Source organism: Macrotis lagotis, chromosome 1 (assembly GCF_037893015.1).
Source record: "Macrotis lagotis isolate mMagLag1 chromosome 1, bilby.v1.9.chrom.fasta, whole genome shotgun sequence".
NCBI lineage: Eukaryota > Metazoa > Chordata > Mammalia > Peramelemorphia > Peramelidae > Macrotis > Macrotis lagotis.
In genome coordinates this window covers 526,244,400-526,263,017 of record NC_133658.1, presented here as the reverse complement: position 1 = coordinate 526,263,017, position 18,618 = coordinate 526,244,400, and the positions used below count along the sequence as shown (strand labels likewise).

The following is an 18,618-nucleotide window of genomic DNA, read 5'->3' as shown; positions in this document are numbered from 1 at the left end:
CATTTAAACTCATTGGGCCTCAGAATCCTCATTTGTAAAATAAAGGAGTTGAATTAAATGATCCCTAAACTCTTTTCAAACTTTAATTCTATGATGCCTATGACAAAGATGATCAAAACATATTTCGTGGTACAAGATCTATTTAACTAATCCAAAATATCACATATCCAAAAATTGAATACAAGTCAGTGATTTATTGTATTGATTGATACAGTATCAACTATAAGTCTCCATTATGTTCTTTTAGTCTGCTTTATGGGATCTTAGGTTTTCAAAACTGATCAGAATTACTTTTAAGTTTTTCTTGAATCTACCACTTAAAGAGATGCTTTATATTTGATTTTTTTTATCCCAAACCCTACAGCATTGTAAGGGTTTGATGGAATAGTGTCTTATTTAAATATAATTTCAATCTCATTTTTATGAATTATCATAAGATCTTATTTCACTGAATATTATTTATTAAATGATATGGATAAATCTTTTCTAAAAGTAATTACTCAAATAATTTATTAACAAATGAAAGCAGTAATAAATGAAAGACATGATTTTTAGTAATATTTTTGTTACAAAAAGTACATTATCAGAGTCACTTCTGAATATAATATGACATAATTCTTTTTCTTTTGAATGGTAATGCTGTCATATATATTCTAATTTCTTAAGAATCTTCCATGTGTTTTTCCTTAAGAGTTAAATTATGTTTAAAAAAATAAGCCATGGACGGTTAGGTGGCAGCAGTGAATAGAGCACTGGCCCTGGAGTCAGGAGTACCTGGGTTCAAATCCAGCCTCAGGCACTTAATAATTACCTTAGCTGTGAGGCCTTGAGCAAGCCACTTAACCCCATTGCCTTGCAAAAAAAAATCCTAAAGAAATAAAATAAGCCAGAGTAATCAATTTTCTTTGTCTCTCTGGGAATTTGAAGAAATAATTTTTTCAAAATGTACTCTATTGCCAAATTCTTCACAGATTTCTCTTTATAATACTTCTTTATAAGTAATACAAGACAAGGTGAGGAAGCTTTGTCATCTTGACTCCTTCCTCTGTGACCTCACACATTCAAATATAGATCTCTATATATCACATATAAAGCACATATTCTTTCCCTGATTCTATTGAACAAATACTTCATAGTAAGAATATTTTTTCAATTGTCTCCCAACTTCCATCACAAATTGCTTTTCTGAATATTTCTTTTGATTTTTAAAGGGATAGTATTTATAGCCTCTGTGAAAGGGCCAAGATAAAGCAGTGTTACATATATGTTCTACAAGCATAACAGTATCTGTTTCCAAAGCCTAACAGAAGACATACAGACTAATACCTTCATTTTAAGATTATAGAATCCAGGAGTTATAACTGCAACTACTGTTCTATAATTTGCTTCTCTCTATGGAGTTAGGAAGTTTGTGAGTTTAATTAGAATAAATGAGGATTTTAAAGATAAACTATGGAAAAAACAATGAAAACGAAGATAAGGAACTTCTTATAAGAATAGTCTTTACTATTGTTTGATGAATTAACATAATGAGAATTTTATGTGCAATAAATCTGGAAAGAGGATCATATCATGAGTGATGGCTTTAGAAAGGGTAAGGAGGTTGTTTTACTGTAGAGAAAGAAGATGGAGAAGTCTTCTTTTTATGCCTTTAATTTTTTTATCTTTTTAATCTTTTAATTAAATCTTTATCTTGAAGAAAATTATTTTAAAGAAACAGTATTTGTTGTTCTAAATGAACTTAATGATGTGTGGCAGCATTTCCATTCAAGTGAAGAGGATTGTATCTTGAGAAGTACGTTGAACTTTTTCTGTACCCTAAAATGTTGTGGATGGTTACATGGATTTTTGCTTTTTTTCTTAAAAGAAGGGATGTTGGGGCAGCTAGGTGGCTCAATGGATAGAGCACTGGTCCTGGAGTCAGTAGTACCTGAGTTCAAATTTTAACTCAGAGACTTAATAATTACCTAGCTGTGTGGCCTTGGGCAAGCCACTTAACCCCATTTGCCTTGCAAAAAATCCTAAAAAAAAAAAACAACCCCCCCAAAAAAAACAGAAGTGATGTCATCTGATATTTTGAAGGGTATGTCAAGCACAAACTCCAAACCCTTTTTAGGTTAAAAAGAAATTTTTTTGATCATTTAACAGAGGACAGAACCAGAAAAAAGTCTGATCCCCTCCTAAGTCTCTTGAAATTTATATTACATAGAGTTCAAATAAATATGTAAAAAAAAGCAGCTGGGTGGCTATCAAGTAGAAAAGAATATATGAAATGTATATCAGCAGGTAAAAAGTAAGCATACATAACAATTGACTGAAGTCAAAAGCTGTTTTATTGACCCCAAACACAAGGTTTTTGGGTGGACACCAAAACCTGGAGGGTATGGACTCAGAACAATTATACTAATTTTGCTGGGAAGGGGTCTTTCTGAGGGAAATATGACCTGCAGTTTCTGATTAGACAATGTCTTGCCACATAAATCTAAGTGAAAACAGAATAAATATGATGAAATATTTTTCTCACAGAGGTTACTCATTGAGATATCTTAAAGTATCATAAATTATTTTCTCTGGTTCTATTTAAATATTTATTTTTGTTAATAAATTAGAAATTCCATAATTTTAATATTGATTTAATCCTATGTGATTAGGAGATTTAATAAAGAAATATGAATTATGTTTTTCCCCTAATGCCTTTTTTCTTTTTTAAATTTGATGCTTCTTTCACTAATTTAGTTCTAGAAGTATAACCTACATTAGATTGCTTTCTGTGGAGGGGAAGGGAGAGGAAAGAGAAGGAATGAGAAAAATGTAAAGCTTAAAACCTTACAAAAAATGTTGAAAACTATCTTTGCATGTAGTTGGAAAAATAAATAAAATACTTTTTTAAAGACATGAATAACTGCTATTGGGAAAGTTTTCTTAAGTTTTTTTCTAAATGTCTTGTGAACTGCAGAAAACTCTTTTGAGAGGCTAAATTTTTATTAATTAACAATAAATAAATAAATTTAGCCCTAGATTACCCTAGTGCTTAGGATGATAAGAATAATTATGTAAGCAAGTCAAGCGGCAAAGTGAGAGAAGATTTATAAGTCAATCAATAAACATCTATTAAGTACTGACTAGGTGCCAGGCATTGTGTTAATGTTGGTTGTGATAATCTTTATGCCCCCTGTAAGAATTCTATAGTAACTTCTTGAAACCAAGTGACCTGTGCAGAATCTCTTGAGAAATTCAAAGAACCAGAGGACAGCTATAGTACACTGTGTTTCTTTTCTACAGAGGATTTATGGGAAAGCATAGATAAGAATCCTTGGAATGAGAGACCTTAAACCCAGAAGATAAAAATTACAGACACTCAGAGTAAGAAGGGATCTAAAAGCCTTATCATACCTGAACTTGACAAAGCTAACCCATACCTGAACAAGAAGATATTCTACAACAAACTATCTGCCTCCCTTCAGTTTATATTTATTCTTCTTTATTCTGCCCTTCAAAAGAAAGCAGAACATCTAATTCCTACTTGACCCAAGTGATTTTCAAATACTTTCAAATTATTTCTTTTATGGCTCTTCCTTTCTCTAGGGTAAATATTACCAGTTTCTTCAACCAATGTTCATATATTATGCTCTCCAAATCTCTTGTATTTTGATTGTCCTTTTTGGAAAACATCCATCTTGTCAGTCCCTGTCAAATGAAGGACTGACTTTTGCCTCTGTCTCTTAGTAAATCTTTGACGTCAGGCAAATCACCTCCTGGATCTCAGTTTTCTCATCCAGTAAAATCACCTATTTTTCCAACATTCTACTATTCTGTGATTCTTTGGCATTGAGCAGTCAAATGTATTGGTATAGGGAATGCTCACTGTGATGATTTAAATATTGTGTGTTTTAGGTCTTTAAAATTTAGTAATACACAAATGTATATATGTTAAACCTCTAATTAGAATATTTGATTAACTAGAACTATGTTGAGTAACATCTTGTACTTAGATAAATACAACCAATTAATTCAGATAAATAGTATCAATACAGTAAAACAAATATTGTCAACCTATGCCATATATGAGCAAGGAGATACAAAAGATTATTTTCACTTATAAATTAAGGCTATTGTTAATAGGAATTTTATGATACAAAAATCACAAACTGAAGTTCTGTTTGGTACCTTCCAATTTCTATCCTCATGCCTCCTACAATCATTTCCTGATATCTCTTCTTTACCTCTCCACCCCATACACCAGAAGACCATTCAGACTTAGCTCTTCCTGGAAAAACCCTAATCTCTCAAGTGGAGATGAGAATATCCAAAGTCAAAACTCACAAGATGTTGACTTTAGTTAGAAAAGAAAGGAAAATTCTACTTAATTTTCTAATTAAAGGAATTCACCTTAAGTTATGAATACAAATAGGTATAATCTCCCCAAGAATGTTTGCATTTTAAAATAAGAACTTGTTAGCTCAAATTAATTTATAATTACCAGAAAATATGAGAGTAATATTTTCGTTCTGCTAACCTCCCCCTTTGGTATCCCAGTTTCTGAATAGCTGCACATGCTAACTAATGCATATAAATCCATAAAATTCATGAAAGTTAAGAAAAAAGTACTATTAGCAAATATAGGTACTTGCTTAAAAATATAAACTGTGAAGTTCATAACATATTTTGTTTGTCAATAAAGGGTGCTAATTAGAATGATGATACTGGGAAGTATTAATGGTTCTTACAATGTTATTTGTCCTTTTCTGATAAAGGAAATCTGCTGTCCAGTGCTCTACAAATCTATAAATCAGTCAACATAATTGAAAAACGTAAATAGAAAAGTGTGCTAGAATTTTCAAAGGACTATGAAGGAAACAGTAACTGGCAAGATAAATTAGATGCTTGTTAGCAAAAAGGTAGTTAAGTGAGTGAAGCTTGACTTCACATCATCACTTTTTTGGCATGCTTTAATGCTTGAATAGCAAAAATGCCCATGAATATATTTTCCCCCTAGGTTTGTGTTCACATTGAAAGTTAGTTTTTATAACTAAGGAAATCCTGACTGAGAGCTAACCTTCAATGAATAATGCCAAGATTTTTCAAGGATGAAAGACACGTTAAAAAAAAATTCCACACAGCCTTGAATAACACTAAGAAGGTTAAGGCCCTTACCTAGGCATTAAGGAAGTTTTAAATGTACCATCATTTTCTTTCTTTCTTTTGTTAAAAAAAAATAAAGAAATCCTTCAAAATAAGTAATTCTAGATTTTCTTCATTCTGTGGTATTTTGATCACCAAAGAAAAGTCATTGTCACAATGAACCATTATCTTGGTTTCAAGGTATTTAGTACTTTGATATTTTTACTACCAAACTACTCAGGGATAACTTAATGGCAACACTTCAAAATTTTAATGGATCTAAGATCAAATCAGTGTTCATGCTCTCTCCAGTGCTGCAAATCATAACCCATGAATATCTTCTCATCTTATGGGTACCTTGTCTATGCCTTCTCATAATTCTCCCTTGAAGCACACAAAATGTTTTCTTCTAGATTGAGGATTAATTTTTAAATCATTCCATGGGTACTAAAGAAATATGCAGGTTATTCATATGATATCTCTCACTCTCAGTTATCTCATTCCTCTTTATTTTTGACCATTCTACAACATTTTATACTGCTAACCAAACTCAAATCATCCTGAATATTTTCTCTCTCTAGGTTGTCCTGACATTGTTATATCTTAGATGACCTATCTGTTTGAATGCTTCTTCTCATTTCTCTTGGTTAGATCATCACTCATATCCCATTAAGTACATTTTATTCATCACATGAAATTTTAAAAAATGACTGCTTCCTTTAATGTCTAAAGTTTAATTGAAATGTTGCTAGATGTTTCTATCCAAGAATATACACATAATCTGCAAAATTTTACAAAAAAATTCTTCCTTCTGTGAATTAAAATTATTTGAAGTAAAAACTTTAATTATTAACTTTAACATTAAACTATTAAAACCCTAACTTTAGGGGGGGCAGAGCCAAGATGGCAGCATGAAGGAAGGATTTCCCAGAAATTCCTTCCCCAATAAACTCTGAAAGCAATCAAATTATGACTCTAGACAAAATTTAAAAGGGCAGAAGCCACAGAAAGACTGAGTGATACAATTTCCCAGTCCAAGATAAATTATAAGTTCCCTGGGAAAGGTATATTTTACTGGGACTGGAGGTTGGAAAAAAGCCATGGCCACAGGCAGCCCAGCGATCACAAGGACACCTTGAAGGGGCCTTGAGAGAACTCTGTCACACAAGAATGAGTGCAGAGTGAGAGCACTGGCCTCAGAACAGTTCTGTGGTGAAAACTTGCAGTGGGAAATCAGGGAAGCCAGTCTACACCTCCAAAGCACAGTTCACAGACCGTAATGGGGTAGGGGGAGATTGCAGAAATCTCTCTGCTGTCTCTGAGGCAGGATTCTGATGTTTACCCACTCAGATCCAGGTTGCTGTTTGGGCTTCCATACAAAGATAGCTGAGCAGGGAATCCTCCTCACAGCTCCAGGGCAGAGGGGAGCTCTGTGGTCATCTACATATCAAAGCACAGGGTCCCAGTGGGGTGTCCCCCACCAAAACCCAAAGCCTTGGAAGTTTGGTAAATTAGTCTTAGTCTGAGGGAATGAGCAAACAAAAGAAAAAGAAGCATCTGACCACAGAATATTACTTTGGTCCCATGGAAGATTTTGAAGAAGACAAATTCGAAGCTTCTGTTTCCAAAGCCTCTAAGAGAAATAGAAAATGGGCTCAGGCTATGGATGAGTTCAAAAAAGACTTTGAAAAGCAATTAAGGGAGAAAGAGGAAAAATTTGGAGGAGAAATGAGAACAATGCAGATAAGCATGAAAACCAAATTAGCAGTTTGGTGAAAGAAATACAAAAAAATACTGAAGAAAATAACATGTTAAAAACCAGTTTAGGCCTAATGGAAAAAGCAAAACAAAAAGCAAATGAGGAGAAGAATGCCTTAAAAAGCAGAATTGGCCAGCTGGAAAAGGAGATAAAAAAAGTTCTCTAAAGAAAATAACTCCTTCAAATGCAGAATGGAACTAAAAGAAGCTGATGACTTTGCAAGAAAGCAGAAATAAAACTCTGCCAAAAAAGCCCCAAATTAGAAGAAAATGTGAAATATCTCATTGTAAAAGCAACTAACCTTGAAAAGAGATCCAGAAGCAATAATTTAAAAATTATTGGGCTAGCTGAAAGTCATGACCAGGAAAAGAGCCTAGAATTCATTTTTCACGAAATAATATAGCAAAATTGCTCTGAGATCCTAGAAGCAAGGGTAAAATAGAAATTGAGGGTATTTACTGGTCACCTCCTGAAAGAGATCCCAAAAGAAAAACTTCCAGGAATATTGTAGCCAAATTCCAAAACTCCCAAGTGAAAGAGAAAATACTAAAAGCTGCCAGAAACAAACAATTCAACTACTGTAGTTATATAGTGAGGATTACACAGAATCTGGCAACATCTACATTAAGGTCTTGTGGGGCTTGGAATATGATATTCTAGAAGGCAAAAGATCTTGTTTTACAACCACGAATCAACTACCCAACAAAACTGAATATCCTCTTTCAGGGGAAAAAGATGAACTTTCAATGAAACCGGGGACTTTCAAACTTTCCTATTGAAACAACCAGAGTTGAACAGAAAGTTTGATCTTCAAGTACAGGACTCTGGTGAACCATAGAGGGGGTAGATGAGAAGGACTAAGTATGAGGAACTTAGTGATGTTGAACTGTTTGTATTCCTGCATGGGAAGAAAATACACATAATTCATATGAATTTTCTCATTTATAAGAGCTCTTAGAAGGAGCATATAGAGACAAGGCACAGGAAGGAGTGGAATATAATGGTGTATAATATAGTAAAAAGAAGATGATAAAAGAAAGTACTGGGAGGAAGAGAAAGGAGAGGAAGAAAGGGCTAAGATATTTTACATAAGAGTGAAGGAAAAGCTTTTTTCAATGAAGTGGAATGGAGGAAAGTGAGGGGGAATGAGTGAGCCTTCATTCTCATCAGAAATGACTCAGAGAGGAAATAACATACACACTTAATAGGGTATAGAAATCTACCTATCTTACTCTAGAGAAAATGAGAAGAAAGGGATGGGATAAGGGGAAATGGGGGGGGAAGGGAAGTGGGGATAGGTGATAGAAGAGAGGGTACTCAGATACAACGCACTTTTGAACAGAGACAGGATGAGAGGTAAGAAAGAACAGAATAAATGAGAGTGGGGAGGAATAGAGTGGAGGGAAATACAATTAGTCATAGTGACTGTGGGAAAAATACTGAAGTAACTTCTCTGGTAGACTCATGATAAAGAAGGCAACTCACCCCAGAGACAGAGCTATTGGAATATGAACACAGACTGAAGTACTTTTTTTTCTCTCTCTCTCACTATTCTTGAAGTTTCTCATCTTCTTGGGGGGTGAAAGGGGATTTATATTTACTCTTATAACAAGATTATTGTAATAATATAAAATAAATAAACCAACCCCCCAAACCCTAACTTTACTATGTAACTTTTCTTTCTTTTTAATTAAATTATTTCTTTTCATCCATATGCACATGTATATTTTTAAATTACAAAATTTTCTTCCACCTCCCCACTTTCCTCTCAGTGGTGAATAATCAGTTATCATTGTACACACACATATTTTGATAAACATGCTTACAAATTAGTAATTTTCTGTATGAGGGATTAGGATTAAGGGAAAGAGAAAGAAATGAGATAATTTTTGTAAAGTGTTCATCAGATAAAGTCCATAGCCAGTCAAATACATTTGTCCTAGCTCTCTGGACTGCTGAGAGGAGCTGCTTCCATCAGGGTTGCTCATCTCACAATACTGTTGTTGATGTATACATTATTCTTTTGGTCTATAGCAGTTTTTCATAACTAAAAAAGGTAAGTCTAGCAGAGCAATTGGAAGGGACTAAATTAATATAAAATGCTTAAAATAGGGAGAGAAAAAAAACAGTACCCCTTCAAAATTCTGTAGCCTTTAAAGATCACAGAGGGAGGTAAATAAGACAAACACAAGTGTCTAGGAATGGTTTTGTTATGATGTGGCAAACTTAAAACAGGAAAGAGAATTACACTAGAGATGGAATGACGAAGGGGATTGAAATGTACTATTTCTTATAATTGGGATATAAAAGAAGAGTATGCAGTATATGGGATTTAGTCATATAGCATATGAACAAGAGTCATTTCCTAGGAGATAAATTTGATCAAAAGAAAAGCAATTTTATATGAATAACCCAATAAAATGCTCGAAGCCACTAAAATGAAGAGAAAGCAAAATGTTATGTTTTTACCTCTATTTGTTAGAGAGGCTGGGAGAGAATTGGCAAAGAAATGCATTATGGGTGGAGCTGGGAAATAGTGCAGTGATTTTGTAAAGCAATTTGTATATATGCTCCCAGTGTCAACGGATTGTGCACTTGATCATACCACACTATTAATAGACATGAACCCCTGAAAGATGGAAAATTACCTATATGTGTAAAATAGTCATAGTATCATTTTTGTGGTGGTATATATTTGAAAACTAAGGTTGGGGGAGGGGTTCCTGTCTTTTAGGAAATGATTGAACACAAATTGCTGTATTTGAAAATAATGGAGTATTATTGTGTTGTAGAAATATTAAAAGGGATGAATTAAGAAAAACTTGGGAGGATCTCTATGAATTGATGCACAGTAAAATGAAAAGAATCAAGTGAACAATTTATACAATCTCTATGACTACACAGAAAAATAACTGAAATATTTAGGAACTGTTATCCAATATAATGACCAACCTTGACTCAAGAAGAGTCATCAAGATGTTTCCCACATCTAAAAAGATGATAAAAGAGTAGTACAGATGTGACATACTTTTAAAAATATATATAGTCAATATATAAACCCAATATATAAACTCTTTTTATGAGTTTGGGAGTTCCATAGATGGGGAAATAGTTAATGAAAGGAAAGCAAAAGAAAAGAATGATAAGTACTTCAATGAAGCATTAAAAAAATCACAACATGGAACAGAACAGATGGAGGTTCAGAGGGAAATATAGATAAGTAGGCCAGTTTTGGAACTATCACATTGAATGTACTTTATATTTTTTAAAAAGGTGTATAAAACCTTTTGGTACATAAAAATATGTACAAAAAGAAGTTGCTGGCTTTCTGTAAAATCCTCTTCTGCTCCCTCTATGTAGAACTGTTTGTGTCAGTTGTTTGTTGTCAAATTAAGAATAGCAAAAACAAAACATTTTAAAAATATAAAAAAAAATACACCTCAAGATTTGGTAGAGAAAGGACAGAGAATATGCTAAGAGGAGCTTTCAGTCTGTTTGAGCAATTGCCTAGTGGTAAGTTTAGAGAAGATAATCAATTTTGCCCAAGGTCACACAGCTAGTCAAGGGAGGCACAAGACTAGAATCCATTTCTGAAAACTAACATCAGTGCTCAAAGAAAGGTGAAAATAATTCATCTGTGTCAATGTAATTCTATTCAAATCTGTAACATTGTATTTGTCACATTAGAACTTTGAAAAATAAAACATATTTCCTTTATATTTAAAAAAGATTGATATTTTACTATATTCAATACCATAGGAGATTTCTATATAATATCAGAGATTTTGTATTTGGCTTATTTAAAAAAAAAACTAAACAATTTAGTCCTTCATTTGAATTAATGGTCCGTAAACTTTACAAAAAATTTTCTTCTTTCATCCTCATGTGAATTAAAATGACCCATAAAATCTCTCTAGGGCTGTATATAATGGAAATATTGAGATAACTATAAGAAAGCTGTTTCAAGAGTATAGACTCTCACCATTAACTTCAACACTAATCTATTAAGCTTCTGACATTACCAAACAATTCTGTTTCAGAAAAGAACACACTATACAGGAGAAACTGTTTAAGAAAATGGCCCTCATTTTCCAGCTTACTGGAATTGATTAATCTTTTCAATAGCTTTGAAGATGGCATAACAGAGTTGCTACTTTTCTGTACCTTCAACAAAGACTACAAGCAGAGAGTAGACTAGTAAATGTTTTATCGGCCAACCTATTAGAGCCCCATTATTTTCTGTCTTACATGACTTCATGTAATGAATTTTTATAATTAAACTAATGGCATACAATTTATTTTTTACTTTTTACTTTCAGGCCCCATTTCTCTTCCAGTTTCTTTGGAATAAGTTTATACCAAAAGAAAGGAGAAAAGCCCTCAAAGTGTTTCATTACCTTAATTTCATTATGACACTTTAGAAAGCATTCTCTTTATCTGTGCCCTCTCTTTAATTTGCTGATTTTATTAAAAGGCTTAAACGGCCTTGTAATTAACCACTAACCCATATAGGCCTCAGGCAGCTAAAAGAAACACAAATGCTAAGTGTGTGAACATTGCACACCGTGAAAAATGCTGGGGAAGTTGGTATGAGCAGCCCAAGACTTGAGGAAATCGCAACTTTTGGTCATTTCTTCAATGATATGTGCACCCCAAATTCTTCTCTGGAGACAAGGCAGTTTTTAACCTTTTATCTCATACAGAGCATAGACAGTTAGTCCTTCTTTCATTCTACTGTGATGTCTCATTCTAATCTGGCTAAGTTGGTATAATGGTTCAGGTTCAAGGAGAATAAGTATAGTGCCACACATAGGGGGCTCTTGTGAATCACCAGGGTGTTTTAATCATCAATACACCCAAATTTCTGAATGAGTCAGAATTCCATCAGACCTCTACCTAGTTGGACATTATGCCTTCTGCAAGAAAAACTTATCAACTGAAGTCTTTTCACCATGCAGATGGATCCCTTCTCAATTGCTTCATCTCAGATTGGAGAATTGATTGGAGAATGGAGCAGTAAACTCTCCCAAAGTCTTCTGTTTTAAAGAGCTCAAGACTATCCAGTAAATCTCCCTTGTTCAGTGCCTCTGCTCCCTTTTGATCCCAAAATATAACCTCCAATCCTTTTTACTTCCAATTAAATATTGTATTTCCCCATTAGATTGCAAACTTCTTGGGGGCAGGGGTTATCTTTTATCTCATTTGTATCCAAAACTCTAAGTACAATACAGATATATTGCTGTTGTGGAGTCATTCAGTCCTATTTGTCTCTTTCTGACCCCATGAGCCTTAGTATACCAATACATTCCTAGGGGCTTTCTTGTCAAAGAAACTGGAATAGTTTGCCATTTTCTTCTCTGGTATAGTAAGGCAAACAAGACTTGTCCAGGGTCCCATAGCTATTAGGTGTCAAGAGGCTCAATTTGACCTCAGCTTTTCCTGAATCCCAAAACTCTGAGCCACCCAGACATAATAGGTATTAAATATTATTTGAGTTGAATTGGAAATGGAATTAAATTATCTGGAAAATCAGATCTGTAAACCCTATATCCAAAAAGGTAACCTTATTGATCACCCTGGATGTTCACCTCTCTGCAGAAGTCACTGAGAAATGAAGTCATTAACATTATCCCTTTCTAATAATCACTAAGGGGTAGAAGAAATTATTTTTTTTTTTATTTTAAACTTAAAAATCTGAAAAAAAGATCTGAATTTTTCTTGTTGTAAGCCATACTTTTGATTTTCATTAATATGAGAAGGCACTAAGTTGTTATGTTATTCATGGGCAATTCTCAGCAATGAAAGTTCTTAATTACAAAATGGGTAAGGAAGACACACTTTGATCTTGTTGAAGGAACACTTTGCACTTTTTATTCATGCATAGAATAAGCTGAAATGTGCAGTGTAACCTAAACATAACAGGACACAAATGCAGCATAATTCAATTCATTGCATTAAATATTTATATAGTTGAGCTTCATCCACACTAGTCTACACACTACCCCTATACCATTGAGGAAGCACTGTGCATGCTAAGGGAAGTTTACCTGCTTTCTTACAAGTTTGGGGAAGAAAAGCACTATTAGGTAGTGCTGATTTTATTTCCCCAGTTAAAGCTGAAAAATGCCTTGAACACTTTGAAAATCAGATTTTTGACATTAGTCCTTCATCTACCCCAAACTCTACCCCCTAACTTCCTCCACCTTTATCCCCCCATCATCCCCCCAATGACTGATTCAGAATACTTTTCTATTATAGCACGGACCTTGTCTAAGTAAGAATAGTTTTTGAGTGTGTGAAAGTAGAACGCAGTTCCCGAACCTGTGAGGTTGCCTGAGGCAACCTCAGGGCAGAAAGGGAAATCACTGCCCCCAAGGAATAACTGATAAATACTCCAAAGCCCAAATGAGAATTTTAAATATTTGGCATTATCTCCTTTTTTTCCTCTGTTTAAATGAGGTCTGAGCAAATGAAAATCAAAATCAAATCTAACCTGCCTCCCTTGCTTTTCTAATACAGTGAAATTCTCAAATGACAGGTTACAACACTCCTTATGTATACCAAATTATTGTAGCTATTAAAATTAATCAAGTCATCATTAAAATACATCTTTGTTGAAAATAACATGAATGAGATCTCCCAAACACAGTGGGCAGTCTTGAAAATATTTCTTCAAAGATTTGATCAATTACAAGATTTCTCGCTCCAGATACTTTTAAGTATTATATATCTAAGTCAGCTAAGCCCAAGCAAGATTTTGCTTCTCTATTGAATTCATGTACTCTGGCTCAGCCAAGCACAAAATAGCTAATGCTGTCACAACTGAAAAGCTTTTATACTGCATTTGACACAAAAGCAATCATAAGACCGACCAAAAGGGTGGGGGTGTTTCTCTTCCAAAGACTAAGACAAGGGGAAAAAAAAAGGGGAGTGGAAAAATTCTGCAGCCAAATGAACTTTTCTTGATAGAAGAGGAGTAATATATAAAATGATCCATGGCATTCTTTCCCAAGCTCTTATCACCAAATTTAGGTAATCTTCATGGCCCAGGAAACATAGTGGTAGATTGGAGAAATTGTTATAATTCTATTGGCATTTTTTGAGGCCACTGGAACATTCTCTTGGCTCTTGTAACAGTTCTAAATGGTAACACTTATGTTTGGCTTTTACCATAGTTCACGGGCAGAGATTCTGATTAATTTGAAAATACTGTAAGATTTCCCCCTAAAATGTGTCCTGCCATCACTAAAGGAGCTTTCTATCATACCCAAATATAGTCAACATGAAGAAAAAGATGCAAAGTAAAATATATGAAATGAATTGTGTATTCAGTTCAACTTTTCTCTTAAAAATAAACAGGATAATCCATATTAGATTGCTTTCTGTCAGGGGGAGGAGGGAGAGGAGGGAGAGAAGGGAGGAAGAGAGAAAAATGTGAAATTCAAAATCTTACAAAAATGATAGTTGAAAACTATCTTTGCATGTAATTGGAAAAATAAACAAATAAAATATTTTAAAAATAGTTATACAGGGTACATTTTTTAAATAGAAAGAAAAATTTTCTCAAGAGAACAAAAATGAAATTTCAAATATTCACTAATTATTCACAGGGTAGCTATTGTGCACTGTTCTGACTGACATTTTTTTGGAAGTGACCTTAAAGAATGCACATAGCAATTGCCTCACTTCATAGAAGAATAAAAGTACAGAGAAGTTGAATGACTTACCCAAAGCCACAGAATTAATAACTAGGATCTTTCTCTCAAAATAAGATTTCCTTTCTGTTCTCCTGTTCCTTTCCTTCCCCTGTTCTCCACCTATCAGAATCCCTGAATCTAAAGATTAGAAGGGACCTTCTATTCCAACTAATGCCTATACAAAACTACTATCTACAGTACCACTGATAAATAATTCTCTCAATTCTTCCTGAAAACCTTCAACAAGATCAAACCTATTATCTCTTAAGGCAGCCTATTTCAATTTGAGAAAGTTCTAATGGTTAGGAAGTTTTCCCATATATCAAGCTTAAATTTGTACATTCATTGCTCCTGGTTGTGCTCTCTAGAACCAGAAGAATTTGATTTGACATTTAAATACTTGACTTCAGAACTTGAAGATGGTTGGCAATGGACAGGTAATGAGATGTGAATAGGGTTCTAGGATTGGAAGCAATCTAATTCCATCTCACATACTTACTATGTGACAATGGACTTTAATTTTTCTGTCTCAGTTTCCTCATCTATAAAATAAATGGTTTGGTCTTGGCCTCTCAGGTCTCTTTCAGTTTTAATTCAATGACACTATAATTTTATTTTTTTTCCTTATGTTTTCACTTCTCAAAATATATTATCCCAATTCCTATAATCAGCTCTTAAATGGCATAGTTTCCAGTTGTCTCACTATCATGGAGCTTCTCCATCTTGTCTGTATCCTTTCTAATGTAATGGGGTTTGGGTATTGACCCCAAGATTATTGAAGATGTTATAACAAAATGTTGTATCCCAAACCAAATGCAATATCACAGATACGGTCTGATTATAGAAACAATGAAAATAATACCTTCCTAATTTGGGACAATATGTATATCTTAAAGAAGACTAAAATATTATATTTTTACCATTGTACTATACTGCTGATTCATTCAATTCACTAGAATTCTTAGAAAATTGTAGAAAGAATTATTGCTTATCAGAAATCCACTGTCCTTCAAATTGATAACACTAAACCTTACTGAAGAAAGTCTTCTTGAAGGTTATTAAACCTTATCTCCATTAAATTTTACAGTATTAGATTCAGCACACTGTTCTAGCCAGGAACAATTTTCACTTTTCAATTTTTGTTATATTTTAGTAATGCATCCTAGCTTCTTGTCATTGAAAAATTTGACCAGCATGTCATTTCTGTCTTCACTTGAATCACAAAAATTATTGAAGAGAATAGAGTCAAGGGCAGATCACTGGGGTACTTTATTAGAAACTTCATTCTACATTATATATGCTCTCCTGCCTGGTTTCATTATCACAGAACAAGATGCCCCTCCCCTCCTGCCACCCCAGAACTGTTACACAAACCAAGAAAGTATTCCAGTAACCTCTGCAAATTCTAATAGCCATATAATAGAATTGCACTGGTCATCGATTTTCTTCCATCTACAACCCATTATCTGGATCATTAAGATTGCCCAAATTTGGCAATAAGAACTTGAGAAAGTGTGCCACTGATCTTTTTATATTATATTCCTTTGACATCAAGAAAAGTTTATCTAGCTGCAGAATTTTTCCACTCCTATTTTTTCCTCTTTCAGTTTTTAGAAGAACACCTATCCAACATATATTTAATTATACAATAAAGACCTTAACTTTCTCTTCCATCACTTTTATCAACTTGGTATATGAATTCTCAAAGCTTTCAAATAGATTAAAGCAATAGTTTTGTCAAGAGGATTTGATCTTAGAACAGTCTTTTTGCATGTTCTATCTCCTAACTAGAGTATGCTCCAAGACTCTGGTCCTCATGGTATCAAATCATAGCTCCATATAGTTGACTTCCAAATTTATAAATTCAATTCTAATTTGTCTTCCGAGCACATCCTGCATCACCAATTACTCATTAGACATTATCAAATGGAAGACTTATTGCATCTCAAGTTCAACTCAAATGCCAAGAGATCTCATGTTCTCCCTCAACTCAAATATCCACTTAATTGCTAAATCTTTTTGATTTCTTTGCTACCACATCTCTTACTCAGATCACTTTCTTTCTAGAACCTACCATTCATCTCTTTCCTGGACTGCTGCATTAGCCTTCTAATTTTTTCTCTCCCTTGGACATCACCCTTCTCTAGTCCAACCTCAACAAAACAGTCAAAATTATATTCCTAAATCATAGGACTGAATATGTCACTTCCCTGCTCAAAAAATTCCAAAGGCTCCTTTTACCTCTAGGATTTCTGTTTGGGATTTAAAATTTCTGTTTGATATTTAAATCCCTTTGTATTATATCCTAGAGGGTATTTGGATCCATGCTACCTTTCTAGGCTTCTTATATATTATTCCCATTCATCCACACTATATTTCAACCAAATTTTCCTACTTGTTTCTCATACACAACATTCTATATCCCATTAGCCTTTGTATACTGATGCTCAAACCTCTCTGTCTCTCATTTGCCTCTTAGAATTTTTAACCTACTTCAAAGCTCATCCCAAGTGTTACCTCTCATAGACTTTTTTCTCATCTTCTCAATCCCTAATATCCCCCTCCCCACATTATCTTTCATTTTTACATATGTTATATTTATATATATATGCAAATAATAATCATAATAACAATTAATGATAATGGCTTGAATTTTATAACACATATGTCCCAGATGTGGAATTTAATGCTTAATAAAAATGATCTCTCTATCATCACATTCAACTTAGATCAATGTATAGCATGGAAACAATATAAAGACTAACAGACTGCCTCCTGAGGGAGGAAAGTAAGGTTAGGGGGAAAATTGTAAAATTAAAAAATAAATAAATTTAAAAGAAAAAAAAGATCTCATTTGAGTCTACCAATAATCCTGACAGGTAAATGATATCAATTCTCCCATTTCACAGATAAGGAAATTTTGTCAAAAACAGGTTTAGTGACTTGCCCAGGGTCACATAGCTAAATAAGTGTCTAAGGCCAGATTTGAGCTCAGATCTTCCTAACCCAAGATCCAGTGCTCTATCCACTGTGCAACCTCATTGTCTGCATGTTCTTCTCTTTGTTAGAATCCAAGTTCATTGAGAGCAGGTATTATTTTTTTCTTTCTCTCCCTATGGCCTAATCTAGTCCCAATCACATAGTAGGTACACTTTTTGAGGCTTGTTAATTCATTGATTAAACAGTGGCCTTTAGGAATACTGCAATACATCTATTAATGGCCCTGTCTCATTGATACCTTACTCCCATAATGGATATTTAATAAGTTTGCTTTCTCTTCTGTAAAATGGCAGCTTACTACTAGTATCATATAATTGGTTTTTGATCTATTAATAAAGAAGATTTTATTTCATAGAATCAAAGGACACAGAGATGGTATCTTTAAGGTCTCTTCTCTCAACTCTCCCAAACTGACAGGTGAGGAAACGGATGCTTGGAAAAATTAAGTGACTGGTCAAAAGTCACATCAGGAGGGGCATGTCTGGGAATGAAAACCAGATCTTTTGGTTCTGAATCCAGATTTTGATTTGGAAACAATGGCAAAGGCAATTGTATGAAGTAAAGAAAAGTACAATAGGGGCGGCTAGGTGGTGCAGTGGATAAAGCACTGGCCTTGGAGTCAGTATTACCTGGGTTCAAATCCAGTCTCAGACGCTTAATAATTACCTAGCTGTGTGGCCTTGGGCAAGCCACTTAACCCCATTTGCCTTGCAAAAACCTAAAAAAAAAAGAAAAGAAAAGTACAATATCCTAAGGGGGACCATGATAAAGAGTTAATGATAATAAAGAACATATGGATTTAGCATCCTCAATTCCTAGATCCTGGTTGAAGCTTGCCTCTTCCTAAATCCTTGGATTGATCTTCATTATCTGAAAACTTTTAACTTGCTGCTATTGCCACAAGGAGAGGAGACAAATTATCTAGTATTTTCCATCATCACCACTGCTAGTATTCTCTTCCATTAGCCTAGGCAATTAGGAGTTGATTTTAATTTATGGACAATGAGCCAATTAATATTAGTCAACAGGAATTACTCATTG

The 18,618-nt window shown here is 34.0% G+C and overlaps 1 protein-coding gene across 7 annotated transcripts in view; it reads right to left on the bottom strand.

The window, feature by feature from the left end:
- The window catches only part of DMD (dystrophin), a 2,282,785-nt gene that overhangs the window by 575,293 nt on the left and 1,688,874 nt on the right, over positions 1–18,618 (bottom strand). The gene's annotated exons all lie outside the window — the stretch shown is intronic.